The sequence below is a fragment of the Oenanthe melanoleuca genome, chromosome 4A, assembly GCF_029582105.1.
Source record: "Oenanthe melanoleuca isolate GR-GAL-2019-014 chromosome 4A, OMel1.0, whole genome shotgun sequence".
NCBI lineage: Eukaryota > Metazoa > Chordata > Aves > Passeriformes > Muscicapidae > Oenanthe > Oenanthe melanoleuca.
The window spans coordinates 19292799-19316543 of NC_079338.1; the positions used below are offsets into that span (position 1 = coordinate 19292799).

At 50.3% G+C, this 23745-nt stretch overlaps 1 protein-coding gene across 3 annotated transcripts in view; it reads left to right on the top strand.

Annotated features, from left to right (window-relative positions):
- The window catches only part of FGF13 (fibroblast growth factor 13), a 152439-nt gene that overhangs the window by 53065 nt on the left and 75629 nt on the right, over positions 1-23745 (top strand). Inside the window, exon 1 of one of the 3 annotated variants that reach the window (XM_056491098.1) lies at positions 23524-23595. The exons of the other annotated variants lie outside the window; for them this stretch is intronic. The gene's annotated coding sequence lies outside the window, so the exon portion shown is untranslated. Of the gene's footprint in view, positions 1-23523; positions 23596-23745 lie in introns of those variants that run through there. 3 annotated transcript variants of the gene reach the window in all.

The window sequence follows — 23745 nt, forward strand, 5'->3', positions numbered from 1 at the left end:
TGATTAAGGCTTTAAGAGGATGTCTTGTTCTATTATCTATGCAAATTGGTGGCAATAAATCAGAAAAGGACTTAAAATAAACTGCACCAGTCACTTGGTGCACGATTGATTTCTCATGTCATCAAATCCCTGGAGCTTTGTGGTTTTTTTACTGTGTCAGGATTATTTCCCTTGATCTATGGTTCTGAGTGGTCTGGATTTGTTTTTATTTTTTTTAAATTGTGGCTGTGCTCAGTGAAGTTTGTAGTTAGGAGGGGATGTGCTGACCTGGGCAAATAGCTGGAACCATCCAGAGTTAGTTCTTAGAGAGCAGTAAGGGGTTGGGTTTGCTTTTGTTGGCTTGTTGGGTTTTGGTTTTGTTTGTTTTTTTCCTGTGGTGTTAGTTTGGTTTTGGTTTTTGTTAGTTTGGTTTTGGTTTTTGCTGGTTTGTTTTAGTTCATTTTGCAGGAAGTGGTGTCACTTTGAGACATTCCCTGCAATGTTCTGCCTTTTTCTGTTACTTCAACCACTTGGGCTGGAGTAAAATATGGATTATTAAAATTAAATTAATGTTGAAAGTAGTGACATCAGAGGGATGTTCTGTCTCAGGCTCTTAAGAAGAGAGATGACTGTTCTTCTAAAATACATTTTTCCTTCTCTGAGATACTAGATCATTTTGTAGAATAACATGAAGTGTTTTGTAGTGACAGCAGAACTTGATATTCACTAATAAGTTAATGACATTGAAAAGAATATATTAAGTGTGGAGACATATTTGTCTGCCATTAATATTACTGTGAGCAGAATCAGGCTCATCATTCATAATATGGATTGACATCCTGGTAATGCATAAATAATAAAAGAGCTGTTAATGTATTTGAAGTGAGAGAGTGCTGATAACACCAGAGCTAACTCACCATGTCACTGCTGCTCGTGTTTTATCTGCAGGATGAACTTGCTGAGCTCCTGAGGATGGATGGATGGATGATGGATGGATGGATGATGGATGGATGGATGGATGGATGGATGATGGAGGGATGATGGATGGATGGATGATGGATGGATGATGGATGGATGATGGATGGATGGATGATGGATGGATGGATGGATGGATGGATGATGGATGGATGATGGATGGATGGATGATGGATGGATGGATGGATGATGGATGGATGGATGATGGATGGATGATGGATGGATGGATGGATGATGTATGGATGGATGGATGATGGATGGATGATGGATGATGGATGATGGATGGATGGATGGATGGATGGATGATGGATGATGGATGATGGATGGATGATGGATGGATGGATGGATGGATGGATGGATGGATGGATGGATGGATGATGGATGATGGATGGATGATGGATGGATGGATGATGGATGGATGATGGATGGATGGATGATGGATGGATGGATGGATGATGTATGGATGGATGGATGATGGATGGATGATGGATGGATGGATGGATGGATGGATGGATGGATGGATGGATGGATGATGGATGATGGATGATGGATGGATGATGGATGGATGGATGGATGGATGGATGATGGATGGATGGATGATGGATAGATGGATGGATGGGTGGATGGATGGATGATGGATGGATGATGGATGGATGGATGGATGGATGGATGATGGATGGATGGATGATGGATGGATGATGGATGATGGATGGATGGATGGATGATGGATGGATGATGGATGATGGATGGATGGATGATGGATGGATGGATGATGGATGGATGATGGATGGATGGATGGATGGATGATGGATGGATGGATGATGGATGGATGGATGATGGATGGATGGATGGATGGATGGATGATGGATGGATGGATGATGGATGGATGATGGATGATGGATGGATGGATGGATGATGGATGGATGGATGGATGATGGATGGATGGATGGATGGATGATGGATGGATGGATGATGGATGATGGATGGATGGATGGATGGATGGATGGATGGATGGATGATGGATGGATGATGGATGGATGGATGGATGATGGATGGATGGATGATGGATGGATGGATGGATGGATGATGGATGGATGGATGGATGATGGATGGATGATGGATGGATGGACGGATGATGGATGATGGATGGATGATGGATGGATGATGGATGGATGATGGATGGATGGATGATGGATGGATGATGGATGGATGATGGATGGATGGATGATGGATGGATGGATGATGGATGATGGATGGATGGATGGATGGATGATGGATGGATGGATGATGGATGGATGGATGATGGATGATGGATGGATGGATGGATGGATGATGGATGGATGGATGATGGATGGATGGATGGATGGATGATGGATGGATGATGGATGATGGATGGATGGATGGATGATGGATGGATGATGGATGATGGATGGATGGATGGATGGATGGATGATGGATGGATGGATGATGGATGATGGATGGATGGATGGATGGATGGATGGATGGATGATGGATGATGGATGGATGGATGGATGATGGATGGATGGATGATGGATGGATGGATGGATGGATGATGGATGGATGGATGGATGATGGATGGATGATGGATGGATGATGGATGGATGGATGATGGATGGATGATGGATGGATGATGGATGGATGGATGATGGATGGATGGATGATGGATGATGGATGGATGATGGATGGATGGATGGATGGATGGATGGATGGATGGATGGATGGATGGATGCTCAGTGGCTGTGGCTGCTCTGTAACCCAGAGCAGCTGAGCCTGACTGGGGAGGAGAATGGGGAGAGAGGGAAGAGTTTGGGGCTGGGGTCAGGCAGAGCAAAGCCAGGTGCCAGTGCTCTCTCAATGTGCTTTTGGATATTTACTGAGAGATTTGCTGCAGACCTGCCTGTGCCAGCAGAGCTGCTCCTTCCTGAGCTCACAGGCACCAGCTCTGCTCTGCACAGTGTGGAAGGATGGTCTCAGTCCTGAATTCCTGCTAAAATCAAGTTTCTTGTTGCCTTCAGTCAGGGGACTGGGGCTGCAGTGCCCCAGGGTGAGTTCAGTGCTCTGCTTTGGTGCTGCTTCCAGCCTGAGCAGCACAGATTCCTTTCCAGCAGCGGAGCAATTAAAAAGAATTCAAGTAATGGAAGCTCAATTTGGTTCTTTAATTTCATTTAAAGTGTTTCTTTAAAGTGATTCTAGTGTTGAAAGTTATTGGACTGTAAAAGAGACCAACTGCTGTAGCTGACTTGTGGGAAGTGATTACACCCCACATGCTGTGCTCTCAGAACAGGTCTGTGCTGAGAGCAGGGTGCAGGCTGCCAGCTGCATGGGGCTTCAGCTGCTGAGCATGCAGACAGCCTGAACAGCCTTTACACTTCTGCAAGCAACTGGCTGACCTAAATTAATGAGATCTTAACCAACAGCAGTTTCACAGATTAAGAGAGATTTTCATTTCAGCTCTTGGTGTGGGAACCAAGGGATGTGTGAGGTTGGTTTTTTTTGGAGTCTGGAACATTTATTTTGGTGAGCCAGTGAAAGGCTGCTTTAGGCATAAACCAGCAGGAATGGGCTCAGTTTGGGGGAGGGAGATGCTCTGCTGGTTCCTTTGCCCATTCTCAGTGCCAGAGAGTTTTTTCTGTGCAGTTGTGGAGTTTTTCCAGACCCCCAGAGTGTGGGAATGCCACTGGCTGGAGCCTGAAGGAAAAACACCCTTTTCCCAGCTGAATTTGAAAGGAAGCTTTATAGCCTGAACTAATTTCCATGGGAAGCAATTCTGTGTTGGGCTGGAGCTGAACCTGAGGGTTTCATTTTGCTGCTCTCTGAGGCACCACAAAACCCAAGTGCAGGGAAGGCAGAGGCTGCCTGGTGCAGGAGCAGTGAGCCCTGGCTGGGCAGGACAGAGCTGTGGCATTTTCACAGGTGTCCTTTGCCAGGTGATGCTGCTGGGCTCCAGGGTCAGTCACAAATGGGATTCTTCTCACAAGAGCTTTCTTGCCAATGATGAGAATTTTGGGAAGGCTGTAACAAGAAAACACAGAAATGTGCCCAGTAAGCAGAATTCCTGAATCTCTTAATCTGCCACTTCACTCTCTACCCTGTCATTGCCTGTTAATACTTTCTGTTTTGACTTTAAATGAAACTTTATCACAGATCTGAATATATCATTGTTTTTTTTTTTTTTTGTTTTTTTTTTTTTTTTGGCTCTGAGCTTGATCTAGAGTAGCACATAAAAACAAAATAGATGTGCTCTAAAACCAAAGGAGAATTTGTCAGCATGTCTCACTGGCAAGAATATATATTTTTAACTCAAACCAAAAATAAAAATAAAAAACCTTCGAAGCAGCTCTGTTCTCTTGAAATGAGTTAATTGCTAGAGCATCATGATTCATAAAACAAGAACACATCTGGGATGCAGCACTTGCTCCCAGTGGCTCTTGGGTGAGCTCAGAGTGTGGATTTGAGCTCATTTCCCTTCCCAGCCTGAGGGGATTTCAGTGCTGCATCCATGGAAAGAGTCTGGAGCCAGTGTGGGCTCAGCTGCTGCTGCAGGAAACAAAGCAGAGCCAGGGGAGAGGTGGAAAAACTGCCCTGGGGCAGGGAGGGGACAGGTGAGGGTGAGGGTGAGTGTGAGTGCCCCAGGTGAGTGCATCACTCCTTTTCTGAGATCTACTTTTTTTTTTTTTTTTTCCCAGAGAGAAATGCCATTATTTTAACTCTTATCTAGCATTTTCCCTGCAGTTAATTAATTACTAAAGCCCAATTTCTACCCAGGGATAATGGCTTGCAGGTTTCTTTCTTCTCTTGCATTCCCACTGAAGGGTAGAGCTGGATGTTTTCATGTTGCCTCAGCTAAATGCTCTCTAATCAATATATCCTGCAGATCACCTGGCTGCTTTTATCTGCACCCATTTGGGGAGGATAAGCTCCAAGGGCTGTGCTTTGAGAGGAGCCATCCAGTGAGGAACATCTCAAACAAGAAATGGGTTACAGCTTTTCACTCCTTTGCTGCTTGTTTGTTTAAAGTGCTGATTCCTACTGCAGGTTTTTTCCAAACTTTTTTTTGTTCTTGCTTATTGTGTGGCATCATTAAGTGTTGCTTCTGTTGGACCTGAGCTGAGATTTGGCTTTATGCTATTTTTTTTTTTTTATCACACAGGTGATGGATGAGGAGATATTGTCTTTCCACCCCAAGGCAGGAAGGGACATCTCTAGACTGGAATGAAAGTTCCAAGAACTTGATGCAAACACCTGATTTTCTGTGTTAACTTTCAGTGGAGGACAAGAGGTTTTTCATCATTTTCTTTGTGTTTGTCCTGAGCTGAGCTGGCTGTGCTGCCTGGTGGAGCAAGGGCTGGTGCCAGGGGTGCCTGAGGCACAGAGCAAAGATGAGCTGAGACTGGAGGAGAGCAGGCAGTGCTGGCTGGAGCCTGAGGGGCCATTCCCAGTGAAACCATCTCCCCTGGCTGCATACTGGAGTTCTCAGCCTGAGGATGCTCTTTTGAGGGGTTCCCATGGATGTCTGGCAGGGTGGGCCCAGGGGTGACAAGCTGCAGGAGTTACACACAACCAGTGAAAGGGGAAATCTGTGATCTTCACAAAATAATGAACTTGGCTGCTTAATGGGGGCTCTGTAGATGTCATTTACTGATTGCCTCACTTGCATCACTGCACTGAAATCCAGATGTGATCTGCTGTGGAAATCCAGATGTGATCTGCTGTCCCTGCTGTGGAAATCCAGATGTGTCCCTGCTGTGGCACAGGGAAAGGAAATCCAGATGTGATCTGTGTCCCTGCTGTGGAATTCCAGATGTGATCTGTGTCCCTGCTGTGGAAATCCAGATGTGATCCGTGTCCCTGCTGTGGCACAAATCCAGATGTGATCTGTGTCCCTGCTGTGGAATTCCAGATGTGATCTGTGTCCCTGCTGTGGCACAAACCCAGATGTGATCTGTGTCCCTGCAGTGGCACAGGCAGGGAATGGTGTGCTGACATCCTCTGTGCACACAGAATTCCCTCTCACCTTTCCTGGCTCCCAGCCCCGTGTCCTGCAGAGATCTCCCTGGGAACACTCAGTGCAGGGATGTGACAGCCCTGTGGTTAATTGTAAATGAAAGAGAATCCCCTCCAAGCCGTGCCAGTCCAGCCAAGAGATCCAGATCAGTCTGAGAGCCTGGGTGAGCATGCCTCAGTTAACTCTGTCACACTGCATTCCTGTGCTTTGCAATCTCACACTGCTCCACTCCTGTTCACTGCTTTTGACACTGAATTTTGTTGTAAACCTTTGAAGTGGTCAGAAATGATAAGCTAAAAAACCCCAAACCTGTTTTCTTCAGTCTTTCTGCTAGACTTTGAAATCTTGATGGAGATTTTCTTTGAAGTGTGAGAAGGGTTTCCATGGGTCAGTGATGCCCTGTAATTGCAGCAGGCAGTGATATGCTCTAATTAGACACCAGTGCTAGAAAATCATTTGAAAATCAACACATGTGGAGGGAATAGGAGCTAATTTTAGACAAGGAATAAAATCCTAAACCAGAATTCTGCTGCAGCTCTGGTGCCCAGGGCAGTGCAGGGTCCAGCCTTTGTACCTGTTCCAGGACAGTCCTTGCTGCCAGGGCAGGTTTGGGCTCATGTGGGTCTGCAGACCCTCCTCATCCTCAGTGACTGTGTGTGCCCTGAGTGCTCTGCAAACCTTCCTCATCCTCACTGTGTGCCCTGAGTGCTCAGCAAACCCTCCTCATCCTCACTGTGTGTGTGTGTGCCCTGAGTGCTCAGCAAACCTTCCTCATCCTCAGTGTGTGTGTGCCCTGAGTGCTCTGCAGACCCTCCTCATCCTCACTGTGTGTGTGCCCTGAGTGCTCTGCAAACCTTCCTCATCCTCACTGTGTGCCCTGAGTGCTCTGCAAACCTTCCTCATCCTCACTGTGTGTGTGCCCTGAGTGCTCTGCAAACCTTCCTCATCCTCAGTGACTGTGTGTGCCCTGAGTGCTCTGCAAACCTTCCTCATCCTCACTGTGTGTGTGCCCTGAGTGCTCTGCAAACCTTCCTCATCCTCAGTGACTGTGTGTGCCCTGAGTGCTCAGCAAACCTTCCTCATCCTCACTGTGTGCCCTGAGTGCTCTGCAGACCCTCCTCATCCTCACTGTGTGTGTGCCCTGAGTGCTCTGCAAACCTTCCTCATCCTCAGTGTGTGCCCTGAGTGCTCTGCAGACCCTCCTCATCCTCAGTGACTGTGTGTGCCCTGAGTGCTCTGCAGACCCTCCTCATCCTCACTGTGTGCCCTGAGTGCTCTGCAAACCTTCCTCATCCTCACTGTGTGTGTGCCCTGAGTGCTCTGCAAACCTTCCTCATCCTCACTGTGTGTGTGCCCTGAGTGCTCAGCTCTGCAGACCCTCCTCATCCTCAGTGACTGTGTGTACCCTGAGTGCTCTGCAAACCTTCCTCATCCTCAGTGACTGTGTGTGCCCTGAGTGCTCTGCAGACCCTCCTCATCCTCACTGTGTGCCCTGAGTGCTCTGCAAACCCTCCTCATCCTCACTGTGTGTGTGCCCTGAGTGCTCTGCAAACCCTCCTCATCCTCACTGTGTGTGTGCCCTGAGTGCTCTGCAAACCTTCCTCATCCTCACTGTGTGCCCTGAGTGCTCAGCTCAGCAAACCCTCCTCATCCTCACTGTGTGTGTGCCCTGAGTGCTCAGCTCTGCAGACCCTCCTCATCCTCACTGACTGTCCTGCAGCTGCTCTTGGTTCTGTGCATGTTTCCTTTCCAGGCAGAGATTTGTCACTATTACTTCCCTTAATAGCTTACTGGAACAAAAAGATAGGGACTCATTTTTTAAAATATATTTTAATTTGATAATCTTTTATTATGCTGGAGCTAGAAATCTCTGAGGATATAATTGGAGAAAATAGTAATTGCAGGCTGGCTCATGCTGCTTCCTTCCCATAGGTATGATTTGCTATGGCAGTGTGTCTGAGGCATTATTTTAATTGGTCTGATGCAGACCTTCCTCAGATGAATGATTTATCTTTATTTTATTACTTCGTTTCTACTTCATTACTTCACTGGCTACCTGTCATAAAAGAGGAGACAGGGAGGCCAGTGTCTGTGTGCAGGATGCAGAGGAAGTGCCTTCTGTAAATCATCCTGCTGCTGCTGAAGGGTTTTATGTCTGTGATCTGAGCTCTGAAGGAAATTGCTGCTCAGCTTCTGATGAAACAGAACATTGTGTGATGGAGAAGCAGGAAAGTCCATCCTGAAAATAATGGGGACAGAAGTTGTGCAACATCAGTGACTGTAACATGGGAATGTAGGAGAGAAAAAATAGAAATGGTTCCTTGTTCCTGCACTTCTCACTCGGTGTAAACTCATGCCCTGGGCAATAGCAAGTAATAAAAATAACAGTGAAGCAAGAAGTGCTGTACAGCAAAAACATCTCCAGTTCTCCCCCTTCCCTGTCCTGCCCTGCCTTCCCTTTTTCCTTTTCCCTTTTTCCTTTTCCCTTTTTTTTCCCTTTTCCCTTTTCCCTTTTCCCTTTTCCCTTTTCCCTTTTCCTTTTTCCTTTTCCTGCTCAAGTTGTCATCGTGCCATTTCTTTTCCCTGAGAGCACTTTTATCACAGTGTACTGAAGGTGAACTTGCAGCTCAGTTATTTATATCTATCTATCTATCTATCTATCTATCTATCTATCTATCTATCTATCTATCTATCTATCTATCTAATATATATTATACATAAGATATAAGATTATATATAATATATATATGTAATATATATAATGTATATATATATTATATGATATAAAATTATATATAATATATATTTGTAATATATTATATATAAGATATAAGATTATATATGATATATATAAAATATATATATATAAGGTGTATATATTTTATATATAAGATACAAGATTATATATTATATATATATTATGTATAAGAGCAGTTCAGAACTAATATTTCATAGCCAGCAGTGCTCATGGATTGTTGTGCCAGGACTGAGAGCCCTCAGGAGCAGTGCAATCAAACTTTGTTCTTGATTGTGATACAGTGATGCATGAAAACGAGATGAGGAAAAAAAACCAGCAAAATCAGAGTGATAAATCACAGTGAAAAAGAACTGCCACCCAGGCCTGCAGAGAGAAAAGCTGAACAACCAGAGACAACTTCTACTTTGCCTTTTTTTTTTCTTTTTTTGTCTGTTCCTATTTAAAGGTTTTCCATAACTGAAAGCAAGGGCAAGTACCCAGGTCAGACAAACTGAACTTCAGCCACTCTTGGATTTGCCTGCAGAAATGCTTTCAGCATGTCTCAGTGGGATGCCTGAACTCCAGTGTTTGAACTGAGCCAGGGCAGGGGGGAGAGCAGGAGATGCTTTAGTGGGAGGATTTCACAGGGTTTCAGGAGAGGATTTTTCCAGAACATTTGTCCCTGTCTGTTCTGTGTGGGGCAGGGCTGGGCTGTGTCCCTGTGCAGTGTCTCCCTGTGCAGTGTGTCCCTGTGCAGTGTGTCCCTGTGCAGTGTGTCCCTGTGCAGTGTGTCCCTGGGCAGTGTGTCCCTGTGCAGTGTGTCCCTGTGCTGTGTGTCCCTGTGCAGTGTGTCCCTGTGCAGTGTGTCCCTGTTGTGTGTCCCTGTGCAGTGTCCCTGTGCAGTGTGTCCCTGTGCAGTGTCCCTGTGCAGTGTGTCCCTGTGCTGTGTGTCCCTGTGCAGTGTGTCCCTGGGCAGTGTGTCCCTGTGCAGTGTCCCTGTGCTGTGTCCCTGTGCAGTGTCCCTGTGCAGTGTCCCTGTGCAGTGTGTCCCTGCGCAGTGTGTCCCTGTGCAGTGTCCCTGTGCAGTGTGTCCCTGGGCAGTGTCCCTGTGCAGTGTCCCTGTGCAGTGTGTCCCTGTGCAGTGTCCCTGTGCAGTGTCCCTGTGCAGTGTGTCCCTGCGCAGTGTGTCCCTGTGCAGTGTCCCTGTGCAGTGTGTCCCTGGGCAGTGTCCCTGTGCAGTGTCCCTGTGCAGTGTCCCTGTGCTGTGTGTCCTTGTGCAGTGTGTCCCTGTGCAGTGTCCCTGTGCAGTGTCCCTGTGCTGTGTGTCCCTGTGCAGTGTGTCCCTGTGCAGTGTGTCCCTGTGCAGTGTCCCTGTGCAGTGTCCCTGTGCTGTGTGTCCCTGTGCAGTGTCCCTGTGCAGTGTGTCCCTGTGCTGTGTGTCCCTGTGCAGTGTGTCCCTGTGCAGTGTGTCCCTGTGCAGTGTCCCTGTGCAGTGTGTCCCTGTGCAGTGTCCCTGTGCTGAGTGTCCCTGTGCAGTGTGTCCCTGTGCAGTGTGTCCCTGTGCAGTGTCCCTGTGCTGTGTGTCCTTGTGCAGTGTGTCCCTGTGCAGTGTCCCTGTGCAGTGTCCCTGTGCAGTGTGTCCCTGTGCTGTGTCCCTGTGCAGTGTCCCTGTGCTGTGTGTCCCTGTGCTGTGTGTCCCTGTGCAGTGTGTCCCTGTGCAGTGTCCCTGTGCAGTGTCCCTGTGCAGTGTGTCCCTGTGCTGTGTGTCCCTGTGCAGTGTGTCCCTGTGCAGTGTCCCTGTGCAGTGTCCCTGTGCAGTGTCCCTGTGCTGTGTCCCTGTGCAGTGTCCCTGTGCAGTGTGTCCCTGTGCAGTGTCCCTGTGCAGTGTCCCTGTGCTGTGTCCCTGTGCCGAGTGTCCCTGTGCTGTGTCCCTGTGCTGTGTGTCCCTGTGCAGTGTCCCTGTGCAGTGTGTCCCTGTGCAGTGTGTCCCTGTGCAGTGTGTCCCTGTGCAGTGTCCCTGTGCTGTGTCCCTGTGCAGTGTGTCCCTGTGCAGTGTGTCCCTGTGCCGTGTGTCCCTGTGCAGCGTGTCCCTGTGCAGTGTGTCCCTGTGCAGTGTCCCTGTGCAGTGTCCCTGGGCAGTGTGTCCCTGTGCAGTGTCCCTGTGCAGTGTGTCCCTGTGCAGTGTGTCCCTGTGCTGTGTCCCTGTGCTGTGTCCCTGTGCAGTGTGTCCCTGTGCCGAGTGTCCCTGTGCAGTGTCCCTGTGCAGTGTCCCTGTGCAGTGTCCCTGTGCTGTGTCCCTGGGCAGTGTCCCTGTGCAGTGTCCCTGTGCAGTGTCCCTGTGCAGTGTCCCTGTGCTGTGTCCCTGTGCAGTGTCCCTGTGCTGTGTCCCTGTGCTGTGTGTCCCTGTGCTGTGTGTCCCTGTGCTGTGTGTCCCTGTGCTGTGTCTCTGTGCAGTGTGTCCCTGTGCTGTGTCCCTGTGCAGTGTCCCTGTGCTGTGTGTCCCTGGGCAGTGTCCCTGGGCAGTGTCCCTGCATCTCCTGTGGCTCCCTGATGCTGAGGAGTGTCTGTGTGTCCTGGGGCATTTCCATCACTGCTTTGGTCTCTGCATTTGGAAATTAAATGAAATGGGGGGAAAAATTGTGTATTACACATTACTGACATGAGAATCTATCATCCAGTGAGTAGTGTAATTTGCTAACTGGAATTTTTAAGGCACAGGGTGTGTGTGGAGCTCAGCAGGGCAGCTCCTCTTGGTGGTGGGAGCAGCAAACCAAGCCCAGCTGCAGATCTGGTGCAAAATAAATTTGCAAAGGACTCAGAGGCAAGGAAGGCTCTGCTGGGCTGGCTGAGGCAGAGAGAGGAGCTGAACCCACAGCTTCAGTGGGAGGGAAGGGCTCCTCCAGCACTGGGAGCTGCTGCTGGAGCTTCCTGGCTCCTGTGGGAGGCAATCATGACAAATATTTTCTCCCAGGAAAGTGGAAGTAATGACATATGTCATGTGTGTACTTTTTGTTTGAGATGTGCATGACTGTAAAGAAACAGATGGCTCCTTAATTCTGATCATGGCATGTGGCTTCTCTGATTATGAGTCTATTATGCCCATACAGATATTTTTAATAAATTCTTTCTGAAGGGGGAAGGAAGTGAAATTGCCTTGCAACAACTCATTAAAAATTACCAGGAACAGTAATGGTTATTAGGAAAGCTGTGCCCAGTGAAGTACAAATATGTTGCCTAGAGCAGCTTGGGAAAAAAAATAAAAATTGAAGCCAAGAAGGCACAAATGGAATGGAAATGCCAATTCCCAGGAGGTGTTTGTGTCCCTGCTCAGACAGGGAGCTGGGGCAGCTCTGCATCACTCCCTGCTGTGTTCCTGTCCATCTGTCCATCTGTCCATCTGTCCGTCTGTGGGGCTGCAGCTCCTGCTCTGCCCACGCTGGCCAGGGGGGTTTGGCCAGGCCTGTTCAGGTTCCCTGGGCTCTCCATCCCTGCCTGGTCACCTCCTGGGGGTTTGTTTTTGTTCATTGGAGGTGCAGCCCTGTTTGGGTGCAGCTGGGGCACAGTTTGCCCTCCCAGCAGTGGTGGAAGGGGCAGCAGGTCCTTAGCTCAGGGTGGGAGCTGTGGTTCCTTTTCTCCTCCTCCTCCTCTGTGCTTTTCCTCCAGGGGCTGTTTTCCTCTGGCTGTGCCAGCATCTCCTCCTGCCCCTGCCCATTGCATTATTTCCTGATGTCCTCACTGGCTCCTAGGCTGGGATGCTGAGCACAGAGCAGTGCTGGCATCCCTGAAATCCCTGAGCACACCTCTGCTGTGGGACAGCCTTGGATAGAGATCCTTCAAACCCTGATGGTCACAGGCCTTTGTTTCACTTTTTAAATGTGTAAACTGGTTTGCTCCTTCTCTTTTAGAGCTTCTCAGCTGCAGAGAGCCCTAGACTCAAGCAGAATGAGTTTCCTGCTGCCCAGATGAGTGTGGCAGTGCTGACCCAGGCTGTGCTCAGGCTCCCTGTGCCAGCAGAGCCCCTCAGCACACCCCACAGCTGCAGGGCTCAGGTGCCTTTGGCCAAAGTGAAGAAATGTCACTTTATTTGGGCAGATCCCAGCTCCCAGCGTGCAGGCTGGGTGACCTTGTGGTGGGTTTGCAGGCAGGGCTGTGCTGCATGTGATCTGCTGCTGTTGGGAACACTCTGCTCCCTTTTTCCAAGAGTCTCCTTCACCCTCAGGGCTGAAAACGTAGGTGGGGAAAATTCCTGCTGGAGTCAGGAGTGGAGTGTTGCTGTAGCTCTGGCTGGTTTGGCTGTGACCTGGCTGTAAACACATCTGCCTGCCCCCAGCTCCTCACTGAGGGATCCCAGCTTTGTTCTGCTGGCACTTTGTGGGTGCTGGAGTGCAGAGAGGGTGGGAAGGGCAGCTCAGTGAGCACTGACCACATCTGGGTTTTGAGGGGGGAATTCCATGTCTGGAACGTGGGGGAGGGAGAGGGAACATCTGGGGGAGCTGGAGTGTTTGAGAGCTGCTGTTCCAGATGTGTCCCTGAGGACAGATGTGAGAGCAGTGCTGGAAATGCACATTGCCTGCACCAGGAGAGCCCAGGCAGAGCAGACACAGCTCAGGGGATGAACCTGTGCTCTGGGGCTGCTGGAGCCCCACAGCTAACTCAGGATGGAGTTCCAGTGGAGCTCTGAAATCCCCCAGCTCTCCCTCTGCCTGCTCATTTCCAAATCTCTGCAGAGGCTGGAGCAGCTTCTCCATTTGTTTGACAGAAATAAGGCTGCAGCTTCACTAATTACTGTGCAATTGTGTGAGTTCACTGTCCTTCTCTTGATTTAGTCATTTCCATGTTGGAATGCCTAAAATCTCTCTGTGCACAGAAGGAAAACAGGAAATGTTAACAAACTTAACTTAAGTGGGTTTTCTAGCCAGAGAAAAAGTGGGAGGAAAATGAAACCAAGATGTGGCCACAATTCTAATTGACATAGACAGGAAAATCTTTCAAAATTAAAACTGAGATTTGGCAGCAAATAGGAGCACACTGGTTTTTTATAAAAATCAAAATAAAATCTGCTCACTTTGATACCAGAGCGTTTCTTGAAGGGCAGGGGGAGTTTGAGGGGAGCTCAGGCTGTGCTGTTTCAGAGCTGGGTCTGGTGCAGCTCTCCAGCAAACACTTGACAGTGTCCCAGACAGCACAGGACTCATTCTGGATTTCTGTGCTTGTGCAGCCTGGGCCTTTGCTCCTTGCTGTCTCTGCTGAGCTCCCAGAAGGGGCTGGGGTCTGGTGAGGGTTTGCTGCTCTCCAGAGGGGCAGGGAGCCCTGCCTGGTGTGGGGATGGACAGAGCTGAGCCAGCCCAGAGCAGGGTGGGATCCTGGAATTCCCTGCAGCACTTGTAACACAGAGGAACAGATTCAGATTCACATTACAGAGCAACATAAAATACATTCATTATTTAGCAGCTTTCTCAGGAGGCTTTCTAAAAAAGAACTGAGGAAGAACTTGAGATGTGTTTCAGAAAGAAAGTTCCTGGGTGGAATTGTCCTTCCTTCTGTCTGAGCAGTCCCTGTGGAAGTCAGTTCCTCTCCATGAAGTCCTGGGGAGAGGGAAAGCAGAGATGAGAGATGGGAGATGAGCCTGGGCCAGCCCAGGGGGGACAGAGGATGTGCTGTCCCCTCCAAATAAAGTGAGTTTTCTTGTTCAAATGAGACATTGAGGGTGGGAAGACTCTGGTTCTAGTCCCAGAACCCTCCATGTGCTTCTCCCAGCTCTGGTGTGTGAGATACCGTGGCTTGGAATGAAAATAAACCAATAAAAACGTTCAGTCTAACAGAGATTTGCAGGAGGAGCAGCTGCAGCTCCTGAGCAGCATCCCTCAGTGCTGGGGGAGCCTCTGGAAAGGCAGGATTCAGTTCAGGAGACACTCAGAGAGGGTTTGCTGTGGTTTTAGCAGGTGATGTGCCCGTGGCACAGGGCAGAGCTGCCCAGCCCTGTCCCTTTCTTCCCTTTCTTTAGGGAGCAGAGCTCAGTGTGCTGAGTCCAGTGGAGGTGCTCTGAGTGAAACTGCTCAGCTGCTCCAGCAGGACCCAAAATCTGCCTCACTCGAGGGTCTGAGCTGCCCCTGCAGCTGCTGCCGTGGGCTGATGCAGTTCCAGGGCCAGGCTTAGTTAAGCTGAGCCTGGTGACTGGTCAATGTCCCTGCTGAGGGCTGAGTGCTGCCTCAGGTCTCCCTGTGCCTCCTTTCTGTGCCCTCTTTTATCAAGCACAGGAAGGTTTTTGTTTTTTCCCTGAAGGAGCCAAGGTCACAGGTTGGTTCTTGCTGTTTCAACTATGGCACACTCATAATTTGTAATTCCTGTGTTTCCAGCAGATACTGCAGGGAGTTCATCACTTTTATCTGTAAACTTGTGTCCTGCATGGCTGTCACCATGCTGCTGCCTTTGCTGAAGAATTCCCCTTCATCTAGTTAAATTATCCTTTTCTGGATGAAAAAAAGAGACTAAATGTTTTAACAGTCTTGCATTTGAATGGATTTCAAAGCCTGAGCCAATCAAGGTTTTCCACTTTGCTGCTTCCCTGAAGTTTCCCTGGGACACAGGAGGCATTTGGCACAGCAGGTCATCTCTGACACCAGGGCTGCAGTCCCAGGATGTGGATGGTGCTGCTCTAATGAGTGCAGGTTGCCTCAAACTGCTTTCATGAGCCACTGCAGTTGTGTTGGGCTTATTGCAGATCTGAATTAATGGCTTGGAAGGAAGTTTGTGAGCCTGCCTTGCTAGAAACCAAACCAGACAGCAGCCTGGCATATCCCACCCTGACCCAGAGCAGCAGAATTGGAATTTTCATTTACCTCAGGCTCTGTGTGATCCCTTCTGTTGATAAATCAGCCAGGTAGCAGCAGCCAGGTGTTAAAAGGACAATCCCTAGTGGGGCTGCTGGCTCTGCTCATGGGGCACAGTGCCCTCCCCACAGCAGAGGCTTTTATTTTTTATTGCAGGGACAGGAGCTGAGCCCTGCTGAGCCCACCGGTCAGAAATGCATTTCTACCAAACATACAGAGGAAATAAACTCTGAAAGAATGAGAGATGAGCAAAGAGTTTCATAGTGGAAGGACAAGGTGCAGGGGAAGAGCAATGTGAGCAAGGAACCAAACCAACCTGCAGTTTGGTATGGGAAAATGAATCATGAGACTTTTGTAATTTAGGGTCAAATCAGCAAAGATTAATTTGTGCATGCTAGAAAAATCTCCTATCAATTGCTGGCTGTGATTGAATAGCTTTGGAAAGTGCAACCACAAAGTCTAATCTTACATGTAAATCAGTGTTTGCTAGACATGATATATTGACTGGAGAGACAGATTATGAATCACAGTTTGATTGTTTGGGGCTTAGACTTTTCTGCAAAAAGCCATGATTTAAACTGCAACTTTGAGCCTGCAGCTTAATGATCTTATGGTTCTGACAGGAATCCCTGCCTGGGATTCTCAGCAGGAATCCCTGCCTGGTTTCTATCAGCAATCCCTGCCTGGTTCTGTCAGCAATCCCTGCCTGGTTCTGTCAGCAATCCCTGCCTGGTTCTGACAGCAATCCCTGCCTGGTTCTCTCAGCAATCCCTGCCTGGTTTCTCTCAGCAATCCCTGCCTGGTTCTGTCAGCAATCCCTGCCTGGTTTCTCTCAGCAATCCCTGCCTGGTTCTATCAGCAATCCCTGCCTGGTTCTCTCAGCAATCCCTGCCTGGTTTCTCTCAGCAATCCCTGCCTGGTTCTCTCAGCAATCCCTGCCTGGTTTCTCTCAGCAATCCCTGCCTGGTTCTGTCAGCAATCCCTGCCTGGTTCTATCAGCAATCCCTGCCTGGTTCTGTCAGCAATCCCTGCCTGGTTCTATCAGCAATCCCTGCCTGGTTCTGACAGGAATCCCTGCCTGGTTCTGTCAGCAATCCCTGCCTGGTTCTATCAGCAATCCCTGCCTGGTTCTGTCAGCAATCCCTGCCTGGTTCTATCAGCAATCCCTGCCTGGTTCTCTCAGCAATCCCTGCCTGGTTCTCTCAGCAATCCCTGCCTGGTTCTATCAGCAATCCCTGCCTGGTTTCTATCAGCAATCCCTGCCTGGTTCTCTCAGCAATCCCTGCCTGTGCCCAGCCTGCACCTGGCTCTGGGCAGCTGCCCCTCTGTGCCCCTGGGCACTGCAGAACTGCTCGTGGCTCGTTGACATTGTTGTGGTCTCTGCTTCATAATGCAATTGCTGCCACATGACAGATCTGAGCACAGGGAGTAGGAAGCAGGCTCTGTAATTATTTGGTTAAGCCCCAGGTAATGGGATCAAAAGCACCTGCATTTAAACCATGCTGTGGTCACAGCCCCATCCCCTGGGGCTCAGACTCCACAGCTCCCTTCAGCCTGCCTGGGCTGCTTTCCTTACAGCCAGGACAGTGAATCTTCACACAGATTCACCTGGTGGCAGCTTGCAGCATCAAATGGCCCCTCTCCAAAGAAAAGCAGTGAGTACCTTGATCTAATTTTATCAGCATAATTTGGTTTGTGGCTGCAGAACATTTGATGTGCAAATCAAAAGCAGAGCTGAAATGAGAGTGGAGGGGCTGTGGGTTTGTTCTGGCACTCTCATGGAGCTGTTCTGGACCTGAGGGTTCAGCCATGGAAATTCCTCCTGGGCTCGGTTCCCTTGGCACCCTCGGTGTCCTGGGGACAGGGTGTGACCCTGCTGTCACCCTGCTGTCACCCTGCTGTCCTGGGGCAGCAGGACTGTCCAGCACAGGCAATTCCAGAGCATGAGCTGTCCCAGGAGAGCAGCCTGGCAGCTTGGCCACACTGGCTCCACAGTTAAATAAACGAGTGAGCAGTGCAGAGCAGCAGTGTCAGGCTGGGCAGTGTCCCTGTCCCCCTTCCCACCACATGGGCTCAGCTCCTGCAGGAGCAGCGTCCAGAGGGGCCAGACACTGCTCTGGGCTCTGACAGAGATCCCAGCCCGGCTACCAGCGGGATTATCTCTGCCTCAAACATCATCCCCAGCCTGTCAGCTGCCTTCTATAAATGGAAAGAGAGCTTTAAAAGCCAAAAATTATATTTAGTTGCAGCTCTGGGGGGGAGGAAGAAAGGAAAAAAGAAGAAAAAGAATAAATAAAGTCCTAACCCTTCAGAAACAGAACAAAGGAGCAGCAAAGCTCTGGGCTGGCCCTAATCACCTGCAAATGTTGATGCAGTCATTAAGTGCAGACTGCATAGATAAAAGTTACTCTTCTGTCACTCCTTTTATCTCCACCTGAACATTCACTTGCCAGTCAGGTTCCTGTGCACAAGCCATAAATATTCAGCTTTTTCTGGAATAGTTTTCCCCAGTATTTGCTTGTTTTCATCTAAGCTGTCCCTCTGCCAGGAGCAGCAGCAGTGAAGTGCTGAGAGCTGGAGGTGTGCACGTGCTGATCCAGCCTGGGACAGGGCAAAGGCTTCATCTGGCCAGGAGGAGTCCTGGGATGAGGAGAGAGACAAAATTAAAGCTGAAATGTAACTGCTTTAGGTGTGAGGGTGTAAATGTCTGTGGTGCAGTCAGTGCTGGAGCTGCTCTGGGGACAGCACGGGGGCTGGCAGAGGTCAGCTCTGGGGCTCGGGGTTAGGGGCTCAGGGTTAGGGGCTCTGTGGCTCAGGTTTAGGGGCTCTGGCTCAGGTTTAGGGGCTCTGTAGTTCAGGTTTAGGGGCTCCTTGCACACCTCCAAGGACAGTGGCTCCACCACCAGCCTGGGCAGCCCCTTGCAATTCCTCCCAGGGAACAAATCCCTCCTGATGTCCAGGCTGGGGCAGCATGGGCTGTCCTGGTTCTCTGGCCAGCCTGAGCTTTGGCCTCTTCCTGCCCAGACCTTCAGTGGGACTGCCACTGTTCTCAGTTCCTGGAGAATAACCCAGGGAGGCACAGTGCACAGCTCCTGTTCTGTTCACCCACAGCTCTTTGGTGCCCTGCAGGCTGCTGCCCACAGCAGGGCACTCTGCTGGAGCTAGAGCTGCTGGGCAGGATCTGTTACTGTGTGACCTGCAGAGCAATCCTGGAGAGAAACCAGTGCTGAATGTCAGACACAGCCAGGGGAGGCTCCCTTTTGCTGGCTCACCTGGTGGGAGAGGAAGGTTTCTGTGCTGAGCCCAGGACAGGCAGCACAGAGCAGAGCCCAGCCCCTGTGACAGCAATCCCAGCTGTAACCCCAGCCAGAAATCCCCAGCACTGCTCAGTGTGTGACAGTGACAGCAGAGTGACAGTGACTCATCCCTGCTGGCTGTGCTGAGCTGGAGATGCACAGGACAGCAACATCCCACAGCTGCCTGGCAGCCCAGGACAAGGAGAGCAGCTCCCAGCCCCTGCTGGCCCGTCCCCAGCCAGGGCTGCTGCCAGCCTGCTCCCTCAGCACAGGTAGGATTTGGGGTGGCACAGCTCACCTGGGCTGGTTCCACAGCACAGGTAGGATTTGGGGCAGGGACAGCTCACCTGGGCTGGTTCCACATGGGCACAGGTAGGATTTGGGGTGGCACAGCTCACCTGGCTGCTCCCTCAGCACAGGTAGGATTTGGGGTGGCACAGCTCACCTGGCTGCTCCCTCAGCACAGGTAGGATTTGGGGTGGCACAGCTCACCTGGCTGCTCCCTCAGCACAGGTAGGATTTGGGGTGGCACAGCTCACCTGGGCTGGTTCCACAGCACAGGTGGGATTTGGGCAGGGACAGCTCACCTGGGCTGGTTCCACAGCACAGGTAGGATTTGGGGCAGGGACAGCTCACCTGGGCTGGTTCCACAGCACAGGTGGGATTTGGGCAGGGACAGCTCACCTGGGCTGGTTCCACATGGGCACAGGTGGGATTTGGGGCAGGGACAGCTCACCTGGGCTGGTTCCACATGGGCACAGGTGGGATTTGGGCAGGGACAGCTCTCCTGGGCTGGTTCCACAGCACAGGTGGGATTTGGGCAGGGACAGCTCTCCTGGGCTGGTTCCACAGCACAGGTGGGATTTGGGCAGGGACAGCTCGCCTGGCTGTGCCCTGTCCCTGGCTGCAGGCTGGGGTTGCAGGGGCAGCACAGACTCTGTCAGGTGTGTGTCTGTGGGGCAGTGTTAGATAAAAACAGATTAAAATGCTCATAAATGCTCTTCAGAGCTCTGGTGCAGGAGCAGAGTACCTGGGTGGAGTGGAAGTTACAGATCAGTAAATTCAGAGGTGGGAGGAAAGGTGGGTTTGTTTGCAACCTGCAAGGACCTGGTTCCCTAAAGGAGTTCTTTGAGAAGCTGTTAAAAATTCACTGCAAGTTTTCCTGCACGTGGGGTTGTGGGGTTAATACTGAAAATCCTGGGGGTACATGGGGTTGTGGGGCTGACACTGAAAATTCTGAGTGTGTGTGGTGTCCATGGGGTTGTGGGGCTGACATGACACGTCCTGGGGGTGTGCTGTGGGGTGCAGGGCAGGGAGCAGTGGCAGGAGTGGGAATGTGTGGATGGTGCTGGCAGCAGGGATTGCAGACTGGAGCTGTCCAGTGCTCAGGAGCAGGGCTCACAGCCCCAGGTACTCCAGAATTCTTTTGGCAGTTGTTTGGGGCAAGTTTTCAGCTCTGAAAATAGCTCTGAAGCTTCTCTTGGTATTTTTCTGTTTAACTGGATCCAGTGTGAATCCACACATTTCAGACATTCACAGCAGCCTCCTTCCCCTGCTGTAAAGTTTTTCAGCCAACTTTCAGAATAAATGTTTTCATTTCTTTGGAGGTCTGTGAAGTCCTGGTGGGCATTAATGTGTTAAAGACACAAAACTGGGGCTTGTCTCTGCTCTGGGTGGTTTTGAGGCAGTGCAGAGGTGAGTGTGTGTGCAGCAGCCAGTGTCCTCAGTTTGCAGAGTGGCTTTTCCTCCTGCTGAAATAAAACTGACTGCCTCCTGGAAACCAGAGGCTAATTTACAGCTCAGTGTTGAGTGTTCTTTCCTAGGACACACATTTGTCTGTGCTGACTTTGATGGACTGTTGGGAGCTGGAGGACTGCAGCTTCACTTCATGCCCTGGAATGTGAAATGTGATGTGTTTGTCTTGGAGCTCTGCTGTGCCCCCACTGCCTTGGGTTGTTTTTTGTGTCATTTACGGTTCTGAACATCAACAGGAGCAGATTATGCAATGCAGTATAAAAACACACAGAGGCAATCAGCTCCCCTCTTACTTCAGCTCTGACAGAACAAACTTACTGCATCATTTTGCCTTTTGGTTTCTGGAGAAGAGAATTCTGAGCAGTGTATGTGCTTGTTTGGTGGCAGGGGAGCTCCAGGTGTCCCCAGAGCTGGCAGTGGGTGCTGGCAGTGTGGCTCTCGGGGTGGAGATCACCTGGACCAACACTTGAATTTCCTGCCAAGCTGTGTGGAAATGTTCTGGCTTGTAGAAGGTTTCATTTCTGCAGTGTGACCTCTGTGTCCTCCCTGCTGGCAGTGTGTCACTCAGGAGAGGCTGTCCAGCACCCTGAGTGTGGGCAGGGCAGGGATGTGCTGGGCCACAGCCATGAGCTCAAGTGATTATTTATGGCCAGAACCACGAGCTCAGGTGATTATTATGGCCAGAGCCCCCCATTTCAGGTGATTATTTATGGCTGGATTTGCACAGTCCTGGCTGTTAACTCTTCCCTGCAGACATGTGGCACTGAAACCCCTCTTGGATCAGAGTGGAGCTGAGTGTGAGTGAGACATCTCTGTGCACACAGCACAATGTGAGGGGCTGTGCTGTGCCTGTGCCTGCTCACCTGGTCACCCTGGTCACCTGGATCCATGGTCACCCTGCTCACCTGGTCACCCTGCTCACCTGGATCCATGCTCACCCTGCTCACCTGCTCACCTGGTCACCCTGGTCACCTGGATCCATGGTCACCCTGCTCACCTGGAGCCATGCTCACCCTGCTCACCCTGGTCACCTTCTCCATGGTCACCCTGCTTTCCTGCTCCCCCTGCTCACCTGGTCACCCTGGTTACCCTGCTCCCCTGCTCACCTGGCTCCATGGTCACTTGCTCCCCCTGCTCACCTGGCTCCCTGGTCACTCTGGGTCCCTCTCCCCTGCTCCCCTGCTCACCTGCCTGCTCCCTGCCTTGCACACACTCCCCAGGAACGAGTGGCCCCTGTGAAGTCTCTGCTGAGCTGCACAGACCCACCTGCCTGGAGAGCAGCCAGCCTGCATTTGTTTAGCAGATGGGAAAGCAGGGAACCACTCAGAACAGGCAGAGACGAAATACCCACTCGTTCATCTATTCATTCATTTATTCATTCATTCATTCATTGGGGCAGGCACAGCAGAGCTCTGGGCTGAGCTGCAGAGTTTCAATGAGAGTGGCACGTCTGGGATGGCAAAGCTCAGATCCTGATGGAAGGGAAAAGGGAGGGGAGCAGCATTTATCAACAAATTTCTGATGTCATATGTCTTTGTCTTTATTACCTAAATGCAGCCTTATCTGGGCTGGTCTTTCAGAGCATAACAGCCTATTACTGCTGGCAGTTAATCCAATTACTCTTTTAGGTCAAGGGGGAGTGTTCTGTACAAATATTTTTGGAAGATCTGAAAAAAATTACTCTGTGTGTTGACCCCAGAGAGAGCCTGTTTCAGAATTTTTCAGCAGAGCAAAAAGTTAAGGTATTTGTACATATGTTGGAGGAAGCAAGGTTGGAAGAGCTGACAGCTGTTTCAGTTTTGATCACAAGAGAGTCACTTATTTAAAATATTTCACAATGGAAAGTAGTTTCAAATCAGAAAATAAATCACTATCTAAAATCATCAGAAGAATTCTGTGCTGTGGGTGTGAAGGTGGAGCTGTGCAGACCTGAAGAATTAACTCAGCATGAAGTGTTTTGCCAGAAGCAGGTTTCAGCCATCTGACTCGGGCTCACCTGGCTCCAGCTCCCTCGTGGGGACTGCACTGTGTGTCTCAGTGAGCTGTGAGTGATCCTTCCAGAGCAGCAGGAGCAGGGCTGGCCATTCCCTGCTGCAGGATCTGCAGGGAGCTGTCCCTGCTGCCAGGGAGGAGCCCAGGGAGCCTCAGGGGCTGGCAGGAGTCCCTGGGGTGCTTGTGCTGCAGGCTCTGAGCGTTTGGGGCAGCTTGGGTGAGGTTGGGGCAGTTTGGGTGGGTTTGGGGCAGTTTGGGTGGGTTTGGGGCTCCCTGGGTGAGGTTGGGGCAGTTTGGGGCAGTTTGGTTGGGTTTGGGGCAGTTTGGGTGGGTTTGGGGCAGTTTGGGTGGGTTTGGGGCAGTTTGGGGCAGTTTGGGTGAGGTTGGGACTCTCAGGGTGGGTTTGGGGCTCCCTGGGTGAGGTTGGGGCTCCCTGGGTGCTGCTGGGGGCTCTCTGGGATGGGGACCCTTCCCTGCAGGGAAGTGTTGGGGTTCAGGCTCTGGGGTGTTGTGGCCCTGCCTGGCAGCAGGAGCTGGAGCTTGGCTGCACATTCCCTGGACCCCAGTGGTGAGGGAATCCCAAACATCCCTGTGGGGTTTGTGCCATGGGGAGCAGGTTCCCCTCCCAGCTCTCCCAGCCTGTGCTGACCCCTCACCTCAGGCAATGAGAGCTCGTTTGGAACTGCTTTTAATTGAGAAAAATCCTCTAAACAAAGTTGTGTCTTTCACAAGGTGTTTTTTGCTGTTCTGTTTCTTCAGTTTGGAAGGAGCTGCTGTGGTGCCTGGGCTTGGGGCTGTGCTGGGAGGGAGGAGGGGTGTAAATGAGGGACCAAGAAATGGCTGCTGTGAATAAAAATCAGAGAATTGGCTGCTTGTGCTTCCTGTCATATCTCTGCTCATTGTCAGAGCTGCAAGTCAGAGTCAACCAGGCTCCAAAGTTGGGAGCACACAGCTGCAAGCTGAAAATAAGATTTCTGGGTGGTGCACAAGTGCCAGGACTGTTTGGTAAGAATACTTCATCAGGATTTTGGCAAGGCTTAATGGTGAGATGGATTGCATGGGCTGTGTGGTCATTGAGAGCTTCTGAGTGTTTTACAGCCCCAGAATAGAATTTTTTTTTCAATTAGCTTTTAAGTATTGTTGTGCTCTGAGTTT